Source organism: Sarcophilus harrisii, chromosome 2, assembly GCF_902635505.1.
Source record: "Sarcophilus harrisii chromosome 2, mSarHar1.11, whole genome shotgun sequence".
Lineage (NCBI taxonomy): Eukaryota > Metazoa > Chordata > Mammalia > Dasyuromorphia > Dasyuridae > Sarcophilus > Sarcophilus harrisii.
In genome coordinates, this window is record NC_045427.1 from 598,060,426 (window position 1) to 598,080,467 (window position 20,042).

The 20,042-nt window shown below is 33.6% G+C and overlaps 1 protein-coding gene across 12 annotated transcripts in view; it reads right to left on the reverse strand.

Moving 5' to 3' along the window:
- The window catches only part of MYO9A (myosin IXA), a 301,754-nt gene that overhangs the window by 271,201 nt on the left and 10,511 nt on the right, over positions 1 to 20,042 (reverse strand). For 2 of the 12 annotated variants that reach the window (XM_031956321.1, XM_031956311.1), the window contains exon 1: positions 8,385 to 8,743. The exons of 9 other annotated variants lie outside the window; for them this stretch is intronic. The gene's annotated coding sequence lies outside the window, so the exon portion shown is untranslated. Of the gene's footprint in view, positions 1 to 8,384; positions 8,744 to 20,042 lie in introns of those variants that run through there. One more of the 12 variants, XM_031956322.1, reaches the window with a different exon arrangement.

Genomic DNA, 20,042 nt, shown 5'->3' on the forward strand with positions numbered 1-20,042 from the left:
GCTTGTAGAAAAATAATTCTTGTCATTTTAAGATTCCATTGACTTCTAAGCTTCCTACTGTTTTAAATAGAAATAGGTGTTGCACTTTGTTAAAAGCATTTTCTAGATCTATTAAAATAATCAGATGATTTTTGTTATTGAAATGGTCAATTATAGTTTTCCTAATATTGAACCAATCCTGCATTCTTGTCATAAATTCCAACTGGTCACAGAGTATGCTTTTCATGATTTATTATCATTGTAATATCCTTGCTAGTATTTTAAAAAATTTTTGCTTCAAAATTAAAGCCATTTCTAGTCATATAAAAAAACCTCTAATCACTATTGATTAGAAAATTGCAAATTAAGACAGTTTTGAGGTGCCATTTCATACCTTTCAAGATTGACTAAGATGGTAGGAAGAGATAATGATAAAGCTTGGAGAGAATGTGCGAAAACTGGAATATTAATACACTATTGGTGGAATTATTAGGAAAACAATTTGGAACTATGTCGAAATGGCTAAAAAACTATATATACCTTTTGATCCAACAGTCTCACTACTGGGTCTGTAGCCCAAAGAGACAATTTAAAAAAGAAAACAGGACCCACTTAAGTAAAAACATTTGTAGCATTTTTTTTTTCTTCATAATGGCAATGAAATGGAAATTGAATGGATGCCTATCACTTGGGGAATGGCTAAATAAGTTATGGTATATGTAGATAATGGAATATTATTGTTCCATAAAAAATGATTTAGGTGATTTCAGAAAGGCCTGGAAAGACTTACATGAATTGCTACTGAGTGAAATGAGCAGAACCAAAACAACATTGTATACAGCAATAAGATTATGTGATAATCAACTGTGATAAGACTTGACTCTTTTCAGCAATGAGGTGATTCAAAATAATTTCAATAGACCTGTGACAGAAAGTATCATTTGCATCCAGAGAGAAAACTATGGGGAATGATTATAGATCAAAGCATAGTATTTTCACCTTTTTATTGTTGTATATTCACTTATTTTTTTTTTTCCTTTTGATCTTTCTTTCTTTTTTGCCAATTTTCTTTCTTTCTTTTTTGGTGCAGTATGATGAATATGGGATTATGTTTAGAAGAATTATATGTCTAACCCATATTGAATTTCTTGATGTCTTTAGAAGAGAGGAAGGGAAGAAGAGGAGAAAAATTTGGAACATAAGACTCTGCAAAGGTGAAAGTTGAAATTTTTGCATATATTTTAAAAATACTAATTTTTAAAAATCCAAAAGAAAGAAGAAATAATGACAAGATTGATTTCAGAAAAGCCTGAAAAGATATACATGAATCGATACCGAGTGAAATGAACAGAACCAGAAGAACATTGTACATAGGTTCAAAACGATTAATCGAGGTCATTAACTATGATGAACTTGCCTCTTCTCAACTATGTGATGATCCAAGGCAATTCCAACAGACATGAGATGAAAAATGTCATCCACATCCAGAGAGAATTATGGAGATTGAATATAAATTGAAACATAGCATTCTGACCTTTTCATCTATTTTCTTCTTTCTCATAGTTTCCACACACACACCTTTTGGTCTGATTTTTATTGCACAACATGACAAATATGGAAATGTTTTAAAGGAATGCACATATTACTATCTTGGAGAGGGAAGGGGAAAAATTCAAAACACAAAGTTTTACAAAAATGTATGTTGAAAACCATCTTTATATGTATTTGGAAAAATAAAATACTAATAAAAAACAAAACAAAACAAATTTTTGATACTTGCTTCATTAGAGAAATTGGCTTAGTTTTCTCTGTTTTTGTTCTTTCTGGTTTAGGTACCAAAACCATATTTGTGTCATTAAAGGAACTTATTAAGTCCCCTTCTTTACCTACTTTTTCAAATAGTATATATAATATTGGAATTATTCTTTCAATGTTCTTTCAAAGTAGAATTCACTTACAAATCCATCTAATCCTAGAGATTTTTTTCTTTGGGAGTTCGTTTATGGCTTGCTCAATTTAAGTATAATTCTGCTCATTCTTAGGGAGTCTTATACTTGAATTAATAAAATGAAATAAAATATTCAGAAATATCAACAGAACCAATTATCTCTTCATGCCGCTCAAAGTTCTCTATTAATAGTTTTCAGTTTCAGAATTAGAAAATGCTGATAAGTTTTCAAGCATTATCTGCTATTCTAGGCCTACAAAATTTCAGTGTTAGTAAGCATTATTCTAGGAACCTTAAAAACCCTAGATTTGGAGGAAAAGAACTGAGTTCAAGTCCCAGTTCTGCCACTTAATATCTTTATGGCCTTAGGGTACTTTAATCTCAAAATCAGTTTCTTTCTCTGCCAAATCAGTGGGTGAGTTAGACTAGGTCAGCAGTTCTTAGATTACTTTTCTGGCAATTTGATAAAACCTATAGACCCTATCTCAGAATGCTTTTAAATTATAATTTTTAAAAAGGAAGCCAATTACTTTTTCCACTTAATAGTATTTTATTTTTTTCAATTATGTTAAATAATTTTCAACATTCATTTTTTTAAAAAAGGTTTTTCAATCCCAAAATCCCTTCTTTTTCTTCTCTCCTCCCCAAGACAGCAAGTAATGTGGCATGTTATACCAGTACAATCATGTTAAACATATTTCCAATATGTATACAATTTCCAATATGTATACAATCTCCATAATACTTTCTCTGGATGTATATGGCATTTTCCATCACATTTCTATTGTCTTAGATCACTTATTGCTGAGAAGAACTAAATTTATCAGTTTATCATCACACAATGTTGCCGATTTTGCTCACTTCACTGAGCATCATTTCAGTCTTTCCAATTTTTCTGAAATCTGCCTGCTCATTTCTTATCACACAAACCATTCTATTACCTTCACATGCCACAACTCGGGCATCCCTTCAATTTCCAATTCTTTGCCACTACAAAAAGAGCTGGTAATTTGGAACTATGCCCAAAGAGTTATCATAATGTGCATACCCTTTGATTCAACAGATTTCTACTGGGTTTATATCCCAACGAGATCTCATAAAGGAGGGAAAGGGACCCACATGCTACAAAACTGTTTGTGGCAGCCCTTTTTGTAGTGGCAAGAAACTGGCAACTCAGTGGATGCCAGTTGGAGAATGGCTGAATAAAATGATATCTGAATGTTATGGAATATTATTGTTCTGTAAGAAACGACCATCAGGAAAATTTCAGAGAGACCTGGAGAGATATTAAGTGAAACGAGCAGAACTAGGAGATCATTGTACATGGCAACAGCAAGACTACATGATGATCAATTCTGATGGATGTGGCTTTTTTCAACAATGAGATGATTCAGCCCAGTTCCAATGATCTTCTCATGAAGAAATCTATCTACATCCAGAGAGAGGACAGTGGGAACTGAGTGGAGATCACAACATAACATTTTCACTATTTTTGTTGTTGTTTGCTAACTTTTTATTTTCTTTTTCATTTTTTTCCTGTTTTATTTTATTATTTTTGTGCAGCAAGATAATTGTATAAATATGTATGCATATATTGGATTCAACATATATATTTTACTATGTTTAATACATATTGAATTACTTGCCATCTAGGGAAGGGGGGAAGGGAAGAAAAAAGTGGAAAACAAGGTTTTGCAAGGGTTAATGCTGAAAAATTATCCATGCATATGTTTTGAAAATAAAAAGGTTCTAATTTTTTTTTTTAAAAAGAGCTGCTATAAATATTTTTGTACAAGTATCCGTTTCCCTTTGTTATGATCTCTAGGATATAGACTTAGTAGTGGTATTGCTGAATCCAAGGTATATACAGTTTTATACCCTTTGGGCATAGTTCCAAATTGCTCTCCAGAATGATTGGATCAGTTCACAACTCCATCAACAATGCATTAGTGTCCCTGTTTTCCCACATTCCCTTCAACATTTAACATTTTCTGCCATCTTAGCCAATCTGAGAGATATGTAATGGTACCTCAGAGCCATTTTAATTTGCATTTCTCTAATCAACAGCAATTTAGAGTATTTTTTTTTTCATATAACTATAAGTAGCTTTCATTTCTTAAAGGGAAATTAATCATTGCAATAGTTAATAAAAAAAATTTTTTATAAAGTTCACAGACCCTAAGATCACATCTTTAAGATCTCTTTCAGTTCTAACACTGGTTATCAGTGCTGAAAATGCCTATTTCTGTAATAAGGAAAAGGCACGATACAAAAATTTTTGAATTTTAAAAATCCATTATAAAAGATAAATGTTATCTTTCTTTACTGTTGTGTTGTGAAAAATAACTGATTATATTTGGACCCTAAGTTATATTATAATCTCATATTCTAACACAGGGAAAGAGCTATGTACTGAAATATGTAATATATGCATGTCACTGGTAAACGCACTATCTTTACCAATTCAGGTCTGCACCTTCTCTGTAACTTATGGTTTCAAGCAAATGCCTAGAAGACTAAGATTTAGTATCTTGCCCATGGTCATAAAACTATTATTTGTAAGACTCAGGACTTGACTCCAAGGGTTTTCGGACTCTGAAGCCAACTTTATTTGTTACACCAGATTCTCTATTATCATGTAATACTTGTTTGTTTGTTTTGACTTGAAGATGATAAATAATTGTTTTCTTCTCATTGGGAACAGGCCTGAAGTGGAGAAATGGTTTTTAACTGTCCTCTCCAAGCCAGTCAAATTGAGAGGCAGATGAGTTTTACTTTTACAAATCTAAACAGAAATAATACAATATTTCATATCCTGCCTCCCCCAATAAATTTGTTTTAGTATCAAATACTATTATTTAAACTCAAGTATGAACCTAAATCTATTTCAAACTTTCATCTAACTTCTAATGAAATAAGCTTGAAAAAAGACCATTTAGTCATGTCAGATTCTAGAATTTGAGTCAGAATGTCATACTTCCCCTTCATTTACGATTTGCAGCAATACATTTTACAAAGCTTTTCTTTTCCAGTCAAACATCCAAATTTTGGGAGACTCATCAGAACACTTTCAGAATTGCCAGGGAGGAGAGGGAAAGGAGGAGCAACAGAAGTTTAAGAATCAGAGAGTAAGTTCCAAAACACTGTAAAATCCAAACAAAATTATTAAAATATGTCGATTCACAAATTAATTCAACGAATAAAAAAGAATGATATTGTAGTTTCCAGGATCAGAAGTAACTTGTGAGATCATCTAGTTCAAACAAAGGAAGCTCACAACATATCTAAGAAATGGTCATTCAATCTCTGCTTAAAGGACCATTAGAAGTAAGCAAAATTATTATCTCCTGGGAAACTCATTCCACTCTTGGTATCTCCCAATTCTCAGGAAGTCTTTTCCAACATCCATCCTAACTTTTCTTCTTTTCAACTTCTATCTACAATATAGCACCAGTTCCACCCCTCAGTGGCCAACCACAGGTCCCAAACCTTTTTTTATTTACTAGTAGTTCAAATACTTGAACAAAGCATTAATGTCCCTATCCCAATCTTCTCTTCCCCAAAATCAATTCAATACACTCAATTTTTTCAAATGACTTGAGTTCAAGGGTTTTTCATTATTTTGGTAATCCTCCAAGTTAACAATATCTTTTCTAAACTGTTTCTAAACTTTCTAAACTGTATGTATACACAACTGTCTCACCAGATCACTGGTGGGGAACTATCTTCTTTTTAGTCAAAGTTATGTATCTCTTAAGGCTACATTAGCTTTTTTTTTGGGGGGGGGAGGGGGGAGCTGTCACATCATATCACTGACTCATTTGGGGCTTGTAGTCCACAAAAATAAATAAATAAAAAATGAAAGATTTTTCAGAGGACAACTAACCTAGCCCTTCGTTTTTTTCAGAAATTGAGGCCCCAGGAGATTAAAAGCCCACAGATCAAACATTTATATGTCAGTCAGGATTTAAACCCAGATCCTCTGCCAACTTATTTGTAAGATGTTTACATATATCATATAATTTATATGCCTGTAATAATTTAATAACTTAATTTATTTTGACTCAGATTTATATTTTCACAAAGCTGGATGATCACAAAGTTTACAGAGAGCTGAGAAACTACCCTGTCTAGCCTATTTGTTTTAAACAAATGGAAATGGAGTCCCAAAAAAGTGATGTGATATGTCACTTAATAAGCAGCAAAATTAGGATTCCAAACACTGATCTTTGGACTCCAACTTTAGAGCTATTTCTACTATTCAATACTACCCATTTATTAACTATTCCTCCAACAGCCCCTAAATCTACCCCCCCCCCCATTCACAGTATCACCATACCAATTTCTTAACATATTCTATGAGATGTCCTCTAAAAGGAAACTTACTTGCTAGCTAGCTCTAGTCCTGAATAGTCCTGAATAAGAATGGATTTTCTCTGGTTAGTTCTAATGTGTAAACCAAGTTCCAGATCAAAACTATTTCTTCACATTACTCAGTACATGAAAAGAGATTGCTACATTATATTAATTTTATAACTAAATCCCCTTAAACTCTTCTCATCCCTAAGCCCCCTAAACTAAGATCCAGTACTACAAGCTGCCCTTTTCTCAGCTATCTCAAATTCTTTTATAAATCAGATTTTTCTTTTTCTCCTTGCTTACACATATCCACTAATTCCCAATCTTTAACATCCTCTGACCTATTGTCCTTTTTCCTGTCACAAAGCAATTATCATTTCTAAATGAATCAAATATTTACCATGTATGTGCTTAAGCCCTGGGATACAAATACAATGAACCTTGGTTTAAAAACAAAACAAAACAAAACAACTTTATATTTTATTGGAGGGCACAATACATATAGGAAAGTGAAGGAAGAATTGTGTTTGGGAGAAAGAGAAAGGTGAACATGTTCCTGGCATGGAAAGAAGACAGCTATGGTGAAGAATGATTGGACAATAGGGAGTTGAGGCCAAAGTCAACTAGACTTACAGGCATTCACCAATCAGGACAGCATTATCCACAAGGTCAGATGAGGTGTTCCAAAGTTAAGTAGTTTAACTCTTCTGGGGTATGATTTCTGGAGATCTAGAAGCCTGAAAGCCATTCTTAATAATGTGTTTTACATAAAAGAAATATTAGAATTCAATACACAATATAACTGGAGAAAGAAAGAGTATCCTCAGAGTCGGTATAATGAATAGAGTTCCATTTGGGAGTTGATAGTGAAAATTCATTCTATAGCATAGATAATATGACATAATGAAATCAAGCTTTAGGATAACTTTGAACATAAAACAGATCATACATACTAAAAAGACACAGTTAAAATAAAGTATGCACTGTTTAAAGAGTCAACTTAGAGCTTCTAAGTATCCAAGTGTTAAGGACCATGCCTGCATCTAGAGACTGCAAACAGCACTATAGCATCCAAGTTTTAAATGTTGTCACAATGAAAAAAGCAAATTGACTAAGAAGAGAGCCTACAAAACTTTATCATCTCTGCATAACTAGCAAGGACAGAGAATATATTTTTTTAATTTTGATTAGAATTTTAACAACATTTAAAAAACTCTGTAAGCACTCCGGTATAGAATGGCTTGGAATGATTGGTAGAAGGATGAGCAGGGCAAGGATATTCAAAATAATCATACTGCAGAGAACTCAAATCCAAAAAGATTATTACTTTTAGCTAAAAAAGGCTTCATTGATAAGATGACATTTGAACTGTGATTTAAAGAATAGGTTAAAAGCGGACAGAAAAGAGAGAAAATAGATTTTGAAGTAGAGTCACTAACTATAGCAATTAAATGAAGACTATATTAAGAGTGTGGAAATCAGGACATTAGGTCACAGTTTTCCTGATCCAATTAAACTCCTACATCAGTCAGCAAAGGAATCTCCAAATGGATGATTACAAAGTAATAGTATAACCTAGATGTAGAATTCTATGCTATTCTATACTATACTCTTCAATACTTTATAAAAGCATTTAACACAAGGGATAATATAAGCCTAGGGACATTAGTACAAAACAATCAAAACAATAGCCATACACTCATAAACAGAGAATTCAATCTCTTCTCTAACTCTCCTAGTAGGAAGAACTCTCTCCGGTCCTTCAGACTGGCTACCTGCCCAGGTCACACACAAACAGAAAGCCTCCAAGGCCACCTTTGGGCTCCGGTTCTCCCGATTGCAGGGTGGACACTCTATCCATCACACCATCCAGCTGCCCCTTAGATTAGCATCCTAATTTGCCCACCCTAGCAGCAACAACCTGCACTAATCTCTAGTAACAGGATGATGGGGAATTGGTTTCTGGGAAGTAAAATCCTGACTCTTGGAACAAAAAAAAAAAAAAAAATGTCACTCACACATTACCAGCCAGAAGCTATCTTTCTTTTCTTGGTCATTGCCCTCAGGGCTGTTAAAAACACATTTTTGTACTACTCACACATAAAAAGAGATGGATTGAGCCCATCACTCCTCACCGCTCGCTCTTGTCAGCCAATTTTTCTACCATTAGGTAAGCCATGTCCTAAAACCAAGTAAAGAAATGGTAAGCCTTTCTCTCTTAGCCTTATCTTCCCTCACCCCTACTCTTAATAAAAGTCTTATGCTCAAAGACAACTTTTATATGGTTGTCCCAAGGAAGAATCTCAATTTAGAGGGGCAGCTACAAAGTACAGTGGATACTACCAGCTGTCCTGAAATCGCCTAATGGAAGATGTAATAGGGAAGGAAAGGAAAGCAAAAATCCTTTAACTGTTCTATTAAATGTACTTAGGGAAACATCCCTGCCTACCTCCAAACAACAGCAGTCTAACACACACACACACACACACACACACACACACACACACACACACACACACAAATTAATTACATCACCTGCCACTACAAATACCATATTCATAAGTCATCAGATCAGTCTGAGCAAAATTTCATTAGGCATCATCCTTGAGGCAAGGATGGTTAACATTATAAGAAACAGGAAAAGGGGAAGCTTTGTTTCCAAATGTCTACCTTCCACAGAAATCAGAGTATTTGAGCTACAAAGATCATTAAGTGCAACTCTGTACTTTCCCATTTATGGAAACTAAGAGATGAAGTAATTTGTCCTGGTGGTGAAAAGAGGATGAAAAACTAAAGTCTCCTGAATCCAGTGTTCTTTTCTTTGTGTGTGGAATCTCAACAGAAAACAGGATGGGATACAAGTCTTTAAAATAAATAAATGTCTCTTGTAAAGATTAAGTGCACTCAATTCAATTCTACAAGTATTTATTAAGTACCTACTACAAAGTTACTTAAAACTTCACTAAGACTTTTAGGATACCCAATAATATAAAGAAGGTACTTAAAAGAGAACGTGACAAATAGATTCTGGCTACAAAGAGCTTACATTCTATTAGGGAATACAATGTATATAAAAATTAAAACATATAAAATAAGAAGGAATTCAGCACAAATGACTGTGAATCAGAAAAGATTTCCAAAGAAGCTGTGAAGAAGCTAAGAATTCAAAGAAACAAGTGAGGAAAGACTCCTTCAGGACAGAGACTATATTTTTATTTTATTTGCAGCCCAGGTACTTAGAACAGTGGCTAACAAGCACTGAGTAAAATGATCACTGTATGACTGACTAATGTAGCGACAGAAGACAATTTGTACAAAGGCATGTATGTGGGAGATGGAATTGCAACTTTTTGGAATAGAAGGTATACCAGGTAGAGTGAAGTGGAGAGTGTTAAGGAAGTATGAAAAGGCAAGTTGGGAATTTGTGTTACTGGAGAATCCTGAACTGGGGAATGTATATATTCAGATGTATACTTTCAAAAGACTATTTTGGCAATTCTGTGATGAATAGGCACTGCAGAGGTGGTAGAATGAAAAAAGGAAGCTCCACTGCGATGGCCCAGGAGAAAAGCAATGAGTCTGAACCTGAATGGTGATCATGTGAGTATAAAGGGGATCAAAGATGCAAGAAATGTGGTAGGAGAATCAAAAAGGCTTAAAAAATGACTGGATATATAGGATGACATATCCACTGATGACTCAGTTTGAGAAACTGAGGGACTGGAAAGAGAGTGGTTATCATTAACCAAAAAGAAAACCCTGTACCTGAGATTGGGTTGAGGGAGGGAGAAGAGATTAGGGTGAAGATAATAGCTCTGTAGTGGACATGATGAGTTTCAGTTATCTACAGGATCATCCAGTGTGAGAAGCCAAACAAGCAGTTGTTGATGCAAAATTGAAGCTCTGGAGAAAGACTAAGTTAAGATATACAGATAGGAGAGTCATCTTCATAGAGATAATTAAAACCATGGGAGTTGATGAGATCACCAAAAATGAGGAAACTGAGTATGAATGCCTATGGACTGACAACTTATACAAGTTATATGAGAATGTGAATAAAACTAAATTGGGCAACAGGCTAGATTCAGCAACCAGGATATAAAAGGAAGAAAATTATATCCAAGTGTTTTTTTACAATAAAGGACAAGGATATTTTAAAAAATAAATTCCAATCCAAGAAATGCTCGGCAAAAATTTTAAGGTATAAGGTATATTAACAATATTTGTTTTTAGAGCATTTACAGCTTAGCAATGAATAAAATAGTACATATTGTTCTAAAGTAGCTTTTTTCAAAATACCTTCTTAATGAAGATTATAAAGTTGTTCAATTTGTCTTCTCTCTCATTTGGAAGTTTCAGTACAGCAGGCAAGAAACAGACATTGTATTTTATAAAACTGACATTTTTTTGACTCTGAACACTACTTTTCTTAAGGCAATGATAAGAATATGCTGAGATATCTCCCCCCGCCCCCAGCAATGAACACTGACTTTATGATATAATTATTCTTTTTATCTCTGCTCTACATAAATCTCAAAGACTATAAATGGCAGAGAAGGTGATGGCCTGCATTGGTTAGAGAGAGTTTCCTCACCTAAGAGAGTTCCCTATGGCAATGAAATCATAGGTCTAATACTTATCTCTAGGCACCAATATTTGAGAATGTATGTGACCATACTCATTAAGCAAATCCATTAAACTAAAATATGCAAAAGAAATGCGGTCACTTAAGATTTTTCTAAATAACTATAAACTTATATGTCCAAGTGGTTTTTTTTTTTTTTTTGGTAGTTTTTAAGTAATTTTAGCATATTCTATTGGAAAGAGAATGAAAATCCATTAGATCAACAACATCTGACAACCTCTAATACTATTTTAAGCTATTGCTTTTAAAATTCACTACTTCTTTATTTTTATCTACTAAACTCAACTACTAATTTAAAGGAAATAGTGCTGAATACTCTAATTGACCCTGTTCTTTTCCTTCCCAAGAGTTTGTCTCTATAATTAGCCCATTCTAGCTCAGCCCAAGGAATAACATCAGAAGCAAGTCCTTTCTGAACCACACCCTACTGGCCACAGCAACTGGCACATATTGTTTCTCGAGATTAGCACATAACTTCAAAATTAACCACTTCATAGCAGGGAATGAAACTGATGTTCATTGAGATATACTAGGATAAAAGTGACAGGCCAGTTAATAGGGACTAACAACTTAACCCAAGTTTATGAGTATGTGCATAAAATTATATCGGGCAACAGACTAAGTTCAGCAACCAGGATATAAAAAAAGGAGAAAATTGTAACCAAGCATTTTTTCATAATAAAGGACAAGGATCTTTTTCAAAATAAACTCAAACCCAAGAAATGCTCAGCAAAAATTTGAAAGTGTAAGGTACATTAATATTTATTGTTGGAATGGATACCAAATAAATTAAACCATGATCACTACCTGGTTCATTACTCAATTAAATCCGGTTTTAAAAAAACTGCCAGAAACAGGAAATATCAACCTGGAATGGCTAACATCACATGGAACGAATATAGGAGAAGGAAATTTTTAAACTATATAAATTATATAACAACAAGCTGTAATGAAGGCCAAGCAATCCAGAAAAAAATAAAATTTTTTAAAATGTATCTCAGAAGTGGCAGAGAATACTATGCTTAATAATAAGGTTCAACACAGAAAAAAAGACAATAAGAACAAAAACCAAGGACAAACATATGAGACTGATTTTTAGAGCATGGGAAGGGATGAGACTTCTCTCAGACAAGCCAATAAAATATCCATAGAATTCATGGGCATAAGAGCTTAAATAAACTTTGGAGAACACTTAATTTAAAGGTTCCAAATCTTTTTTTTTTTTTTCTGCTATCATGGACTTCAGTCTCTTAGTCCTCTTTTCTCAGAATGTTTTTAAATGCAGAAAATAAAATTCAAATCTCTTATTGAGTACCATCATCTCCTTTACACTTCATGAATCCAATCCTTTCCTCTTTACCCTTCCCTCAAATCAATGGCCTCCAAAGTAGGGTGCACAACACATTAGAATATAAGAAAAATATCAGAACTTTTATTTTATTTTTTAAAATAATAAATTAAGTTTTACTAATATTAATACAAGAACTAATACTAGTACACTCACTACAACTGTCACATATTAAGGTCTTTTGAGAGGAGAAAGCATTCTAAAACATGGTAGGACTGAGAGTCCCGTTCCCCGCCCCCCATTCATTCAAAAGAAGACTGAAATAAATGAATCTGGTTAAAAGGATTTGCGCTAATTTTTCTTGTTTTAACAAACTAATCCTCAAAAAATGGGACTTGAAACTAAAGGTTGAAAGTAATACCAATAATAATCCAAGCAAAAACAAACAATAATAAAAAGATAGAGATGGCATCTCCACTCCCCTACAAAGACAAGCTGCCCCAATACAAAAAAAATTATAATATGAGATCTGACAAGCAAGTAAGAAATAATTGAAATTATCAAAATTATTTTAAATATGAATTCATGTCTACCATTGTTAATGAACTTTACTGCAAGCATATATTGTACCATTTACACAAAACCTTTAACTGATAATGCCAACTGCTGATTCCTTCCTTAACAACTTTATATTTATTTTGTATTTATTTTACATATACATTTGAGAGCCTTGAGAATTGCAGATGTTAATTTTTTTTTGTTGTTTTTGCATTCCCAGCACCTATCACAGTACCTGGTACATAAGAATTTAATAAATCACTGGTTAAATGATTTAAATTTATATTAGATGAAAAGTCCCAAGTTTTGCCCTGCAATTAAATCCTATTTCTGTAACATCAATACTGAATGAAAACAAATTTATTAAACACATATATGCTAAGCACTGAATTCCTTTAAGTCCTAGCTAAATACTATTTCTACAACATAGGCATCAAATCTGTGCTCCACAAAACCAGTAAAAACTTGAGTGCAGCTTGAACCATATTAAAATGTAATTAGGTAATGTTTAACAAAAAATAAAAATAAAAAGACAGCATAGATAATGTTAATTTATCATTTTCTAAGTCAATAAAGAGTAGCAGAGATCAATTTCTTGATCGTTCTTCAGGAAGCTCTTCCCAATCTTAATTTTAAACCTAGTGATTTTCTTCTGTCCATTAACAATTTATCCTGTAAACTCTCTTTCCTTTTTCACCATAGTTGTTTACATGTTGTCTCCATTAAACTGTAAATTCCTTGAGAATAAGAACCACAGTATTTAACAGTGCCTATACCACAATAGTTTGCATGTAATGTTTACTGACTAGAAAAATAAGAGACAATACCTGTTGTCAAGTGTAATGGGCTGAGGCTTGAGTTGATGCACTGAGGTCCCAAGCACGTGAGACTAAATAGTAATTGGGCTATACTCTATTAATATACATGATTGGATAAAGAATGGTCCCTGCCTACTCTCTGTGCAAGTCCTGATGTGTTGTATAGGAAATGACGATTTTGGAGGGTGGAGGCAGAGAGGGAGAGAGGAAGAGAAGCTGGGAGAGATTGGCCTGGGTTCCATACTCCTAGCTGCCGGTCATGTAGCTGCTGGTCTAGCTAGCTTCTTGACTCAGCTACACACATTGCTATTGCCCATTCTCTTCCACCTCTGAACTTTCTTCACTGAGAATAAAAACTGACGATTTTCCCCTAACCTGAATTCCTGACTCAGGCTGATTTTAAAATACGCGGTCTTCACAGTCAAGCACACTCCATCGCGGGGAGACAATACATAAAAGGTAGCTATGGGGTGGATAAAAGGCCTGTTAAGTCCCAAAATGATAGTCTTTAAATGGCACGGTTCAGGGCTGTTTAGACATCAGTAGGTGAGAATGGAAAGGGCAGGAGGTTTCATAAGACTGTGAACTAGAGAAGGCAGAAAGGGAGGAATAAGAGAGACAACAGCATGGCAATTTTAAGATCAGGTGATCCTCAATTTTACAGAATAGTACTTCTTGTCTCATCTGAGCTATAGGAGCAATCAAGCAATAACAGGTCTTACCCCCATCTAGCATGGATTCAAGGCAACTTAGGGCAGGATGAAAGAGTAAAGCAATGATGTTGTATGACTGAAAATCATGGAACACTAATATTATAAATAATAAAATGTCAAAATTGCACATCATATGAGAAGCAAAAATAAGCTACAGGAAAATACTCATATGAATTATGTACATAAAACCACGTAACAGATCATTCAAAAAAGGCCAAAAAAGTAAGTGAGCTGGTAAGTAGCTAGAGTCTACATACTACTACATTACTACCTATCTAAAGTCAAGAGATCTAGAGTAAAGTCCACGTTAGGTGGACTTCTTTTGGAGAAAACACAAGGAGATACAGACAAGAGTCACCAAGGATATGATGGCACAGATGGCTTGCAATCTGCAATGGAAAGAGTTCTAACACTTAGTGAGACCAGAGATCTGAAATTTTGAAGTGAAAGAATCAATAACAAAATGAAGCGGAAGGGTAAAAAATGACTTCACAATTTCTTGTCTAGAATGCTGGATGAATATTTCCACCACTGAAAGAAATGGGAAAAGTTTAGTTCAGTTTGAGATATATACAAAGTGAAGCAGAAAAGAATGAGGGCAAAGAAAAAAATCACTGGGGTTTCATAAGATAGCTCACCAAAGAGCTTTCAAGAGAGGTACTTTGCAGATGATTAAGAAAAAAACTATGAAGTGAATTTCTTTTTTTTTTTTTTTTTTTTGGGGGGGGGGGGGGGGGAGCTGTATATAATGAGCTTCCTGAGGGCAATCGTTATCTGAATCCCTAGTTTTCTAAATAGATATTTACATATAATTAGGGATTGTGGTTGAATTTAATCAACAGTATAGATGGCACATTTAAGAAGTAAAAAGACTAAGGAATTAAGAGACTTCATCTTTAACTTGATTTTGTTGAAGTTACAGATTCCATCTTACAACAAATACTCAAGATCACCTCAAGCAGGTTGTGTCAGAATCATTATGTCGATGAACAATCAGTGATGCAAAGGCAATGATGTCTTGAGAAATCTAAAAATTCTTGGTGATTTAATAACCATTCTCCTCAATAAATAATCTAATAATCTCAACCTTCATTAAGTTCACTATTATATGCTGACCTAATGATGGGCATCTTAAGGAATTCAATTTTAGCCCTTTATTAACTGACACTAATCTTATTTAATGAAAAATCAGTGGTGGCTCTTTTTTTTTTTTATTAAAGCTTTTAATTTTCACAACATGCATAGATAATTTTTTAACATTAACCCTTGCAAAACCGTGTGTTTCAATTTTCCCTCCCCTTCACCTACTCTCTTCCCTAGATGACAAGTAATCCAATATAGGTTGCTGTTTTTTGTTGTGGGTTTTTTGGCTGAGGTGATTGGGGTTAAGTGACTTGCCTAGGGTCACACAGCTAGGATGTGCTAAGTGTCTGAGACCAGATTTGAACTCAGGTTCTTCTGACTTCAAGCCTGGTGTTCTATCCACCGCACCACCTAGCTGTCCCACAATATATATTAAACATGGTAGAAATATATGCTGAATCCCATATATGCATACATATTTATACAATTATCTTACTGCACAAGAAAAATCAAATCAAACAGTAAAAAAAAAAAAAAAAAAAAAAAAAAAAAAAAAAAAAAAAGAAAGAAAATAAAATGCAAGCAAACAACCACAAAGAGTGAAGAAAATGCTACTTTGTGATCCACACTCAGTTCCACAGTCCTCTCTCTCTGCATGTAGATGGTTCTCTTCATCACAAGATCATTGGAACTGAACTGGAATTCCAACTCATTGTTGGAAAGAGCCAGATCCATGAGAACTGATCATCATATAATCTTGATGATGCCATGTACAATGATGATCTGGTTCTGCTCATTTTATTTAGCATCAGTTCATGTAAGTCTCTCCAGGCCTCTCTGAAATCATCCTGATCATCATTTCATACAGAACAGTAATATTCTATAACATTCATATACCATAATTTATTCAGCCATTCTCCAATTGATGAGCATCCATTCAGTTTCCAGTTTCTTGCCACTACAAACAGGGCTGCCACAAACATTTTTTCCAGTTTCTTGCCACTACAAACAGGGCTGCCACAAACATTTTTTGCACATGTGGGTCCCCTTCCCGCCTTTAAAATCTCTTTGGGATATAAGCCCAGTAGAAACACAGATGGTGAGTCTAAGAATATGCACAGTTTGATAAGTCTTTGGGCATTAATTCCAAATTGATCTCCAGAATGTTTGAATCAGTTCACAACTCCACTAACACTGTATTAGTGTCCCAGTTTTCTCACATCCCCTCCAACATTCATCATTATCTTTTCTTGTTATCTTAGATGGCTCTTTTTTTTTTTTTTAAAGAACATTATTTGGATGGTCTGAGTTGGATTCAAGAAGATTAGGATTTTATCCAAAAAAGGGGTTTTAATCTCCAAAAAACATGATTCATAAGGAGTTAGCATATATTAAATATCACATAGCCTTAACAACTCATCTGGGTTCTCAATATATTAATTCATCAATATTTTTCTGTACTCACTTTTTAAAATTTGTATGTTTCTTTTTCATCTGAAAGTCTATGCTGACTTTGTCAGCATAGTCAGCATAGACTTTTACACTTAAACTTTTTGTTCTGTACTACAGAGCAGTCCTCAAACTTTTATATGGGTTTTATACTTTATTAGATATTAAAATAGAGAAAATTCTTATTAATTTACTATTTTAAAATAAATTTATTTTGTTATAACAACAAATGTTTATGAAAAGTTATTACATTTTGCAAAATAATAAAAATTTAGTGAAAGGCATCATTTTTCCTATTTTTGCAAATCTTCTTAATGTCTGACTTAATTGAAGACAGCTGGATTCTCACTGCTTCTAGAGTCAATCTGTTGTGATATGTTGTTTTGTTTGAAGTAATAGGAAGCAGTTAAGTGGTGCTGTAGATAGGGCACTGGGTGTGGAGTTAGAAAGAACTGAGTTCAAATTTGCCCTCAGCTGGGTGACCAAATCATTTATTTAACACTGTGTCTCAATTTCCTCATCTGTAAAATGAACTGAAGAAGAAAATGGCAAACCACTTCAGTACCTTTGCAAGAAGATCCCAAATAGAGTCATGAAAAATCTGACACAAGTGAAACAACTGAACAACAATTGAGGAAAAAAAATCTTGCCTTACCCAGATGCATAGCTGGAAAAGGGAGAAGTATTTTATTAGGTAAAAAACATCTTTTATTATGAAAAAAGTTTTGACCTTCTGAAGTCTTTGAAAGAGCTTGAGAATCCTGGAGGTCCTCAGGTCACACTTTGATAACCACTATTTTAATGAAAGACTGGAATCCCTGTCATAGGATGGCTTCTATTATTTATCTAATTCTGCTGTGTTACCGGCATATAAATTAATTATTATATTGATGACAATATTTATTGTACTATTTAATTCCTGGACAAATGACTGAAGTAAACTACAACAGTACACAATGGCCTCCAAACTGAACTTTATTTATATCATCAGGACAATACATTAAAGCTTTCAGGGACTAACAAGGGATGATATGGCCATGTACAAAGCTGGCTTATGTCTTTAGAAATGAAGTATAACTTGAACTGGAAAAAGACAGAAGTCGATGATCATATTATAACTGTGCAAGTAGCACAAAGTACAATAAGAGATCAAGAAAGGAGGTCATCAGTGTGGCAAATATGGAAAGTTGTGTGGAAGAGGTAAGACTAGGTTTTGACAAAAAGTAGAAATAGAAGATTTTTTTTTTTAAAAAAAAGTTACATTCCATCCAAGAATTGCAAGCAAGGCTCAGAGGTGAACATTAAGTATGGTGAGGGAAGTAGGAACATTAATACCTCTAAGTAAAGGCACTTAAATAAATATTAATTAACCTACCAAGTTGAAGATCCAGAGCAAAAAAAATTTTCTCACTCAATTTTATGAGAAAAGAAAGAAAAAATTTACTATTCAATCACTCAGCATACATTTATTGGAAGCCTATTATGTGAAAAGGCACTATCCTGAGAAATAAAGTAAGTACAAAAATAAACAAGATAACAGTTTACAATCTAATTCTAATACAAGAGAAAAAAATGTCAACATAAATAACATCTGCTATAGTATTATAGTTGAGAAACACACAGTATGTGTTTTCCATCAATCAATAAGCAATTATTATGGTGTTTACCATGCACTAGGGCCTAAGCTAAGCTAAGATTGAAAAGCAAAATTTGAAGTAGTTCTTCCATGCCATTAAGAAGTTTACATTTAAAGGATAAAAACAACATGTTTAAAGATAAGTAAATACACAAATAAATACAAAACTATGGAAGTGAGTAGAATACCATTAATTGATATAAAAGTGGGAAAGATCTTTTTAAGGATATGGGACATGAACTGAGGCTTAAAAGTAGTTAATTTTAAGAGACAGAGATAAAGAGAGAGTATATTCAAAGTATGATGAATTAAGGTAAAAAGAATTAAGGTAAAAAATGCAATGTTATTTATTAAGAACAAGGAGGAAAGTGTGGTTTAAAAAAAAGAGTTGATTAAAAGAAGAATATGTAATGTAGCTTAAAACCTGAAAAGTTTTAAATGCCTAACAGAAGACTGTACAGTGAATAATCAATCACTGAATCTTCTTCAGCAGGAATTTGACATGGTCAAACCTGTGAATAAGGATTACTGATTTGGTAGTCATGTGGAGGATGGATTGCAGAAAGAAAACCATAGAGGAAGGTCAATAAAGAGGCCATTGTAACTGCAGCAGAGGTCCTAAAATGGAGTGTAGTAGTGGCTTTGTGATTGGACAGAAGGTACAAATGTTAAAAGATGGAGATGAGGTAAGACCAATAAGATCTGACAATCAAACAGATATAAGAGAGAGGGGGAAAGTGAGATTGAAACAATGTTATGAACTGGACTGACTGGGAGAATGACAATATTCTTACAAAAGGAGAAAAAGCAAAGAAATCTATCTATCTATCTATATAAACCACCATCACTAATAATTACTTATGTAAAATTTTCTTCTTTTTCTTTCTTTCTTTCTTTTTCCTGAGGCAAAGGGGGTTAAGCGACTTGCCCAGAGTCACACAGGTAAAAAGTGTTAAGTGTCTGAGGCCAAATTTGAACTCAGGTCCTCCTGAGTTCAGGGCTGGCACTCTACCCATTGCACTAACTAGCTGCCCCTTTATGTAATTTTTTTTTATAAATATAGTAAAAAGACTAGAACAATATTTCAAAATAATTCATTATGACAAAAACAGATATATACAGAGATAAAGGAATGGATTGACATGATGAATTTAAAAAAAAAAACCCAAACATTTAGGTATTTACTATGTGCCAAGCAATATGCTAAGCAATGGAAATATACAAGAAAATAAAAAAAAAAAGGAAGGAACAGAAAGAAAACTATTCCTTCCCTCAAAAAGTTTACATTCTTTTTGTATTTTTGTTTTTCAAGTAACAATTTTAAAAATTAATTTATCCTTCCTTTTCTCTCTCCTCCCAAATGAACAATTTCTTTTTAAAGTGGATTTAGGGGAGGGGGAAAATTGGAACAAAAGGTTTTGCAATTCTCAATGCTGAAAAATTACCCATGCATATATCTTGTAAATAAAAAGCAATAAATAAATAAATAAAGTGGATTTAGGACAATGCATTTATTTCCCCATAAGCCAAGTCTGAAAATGCATATCTCATTTGCATTTAAAAGTT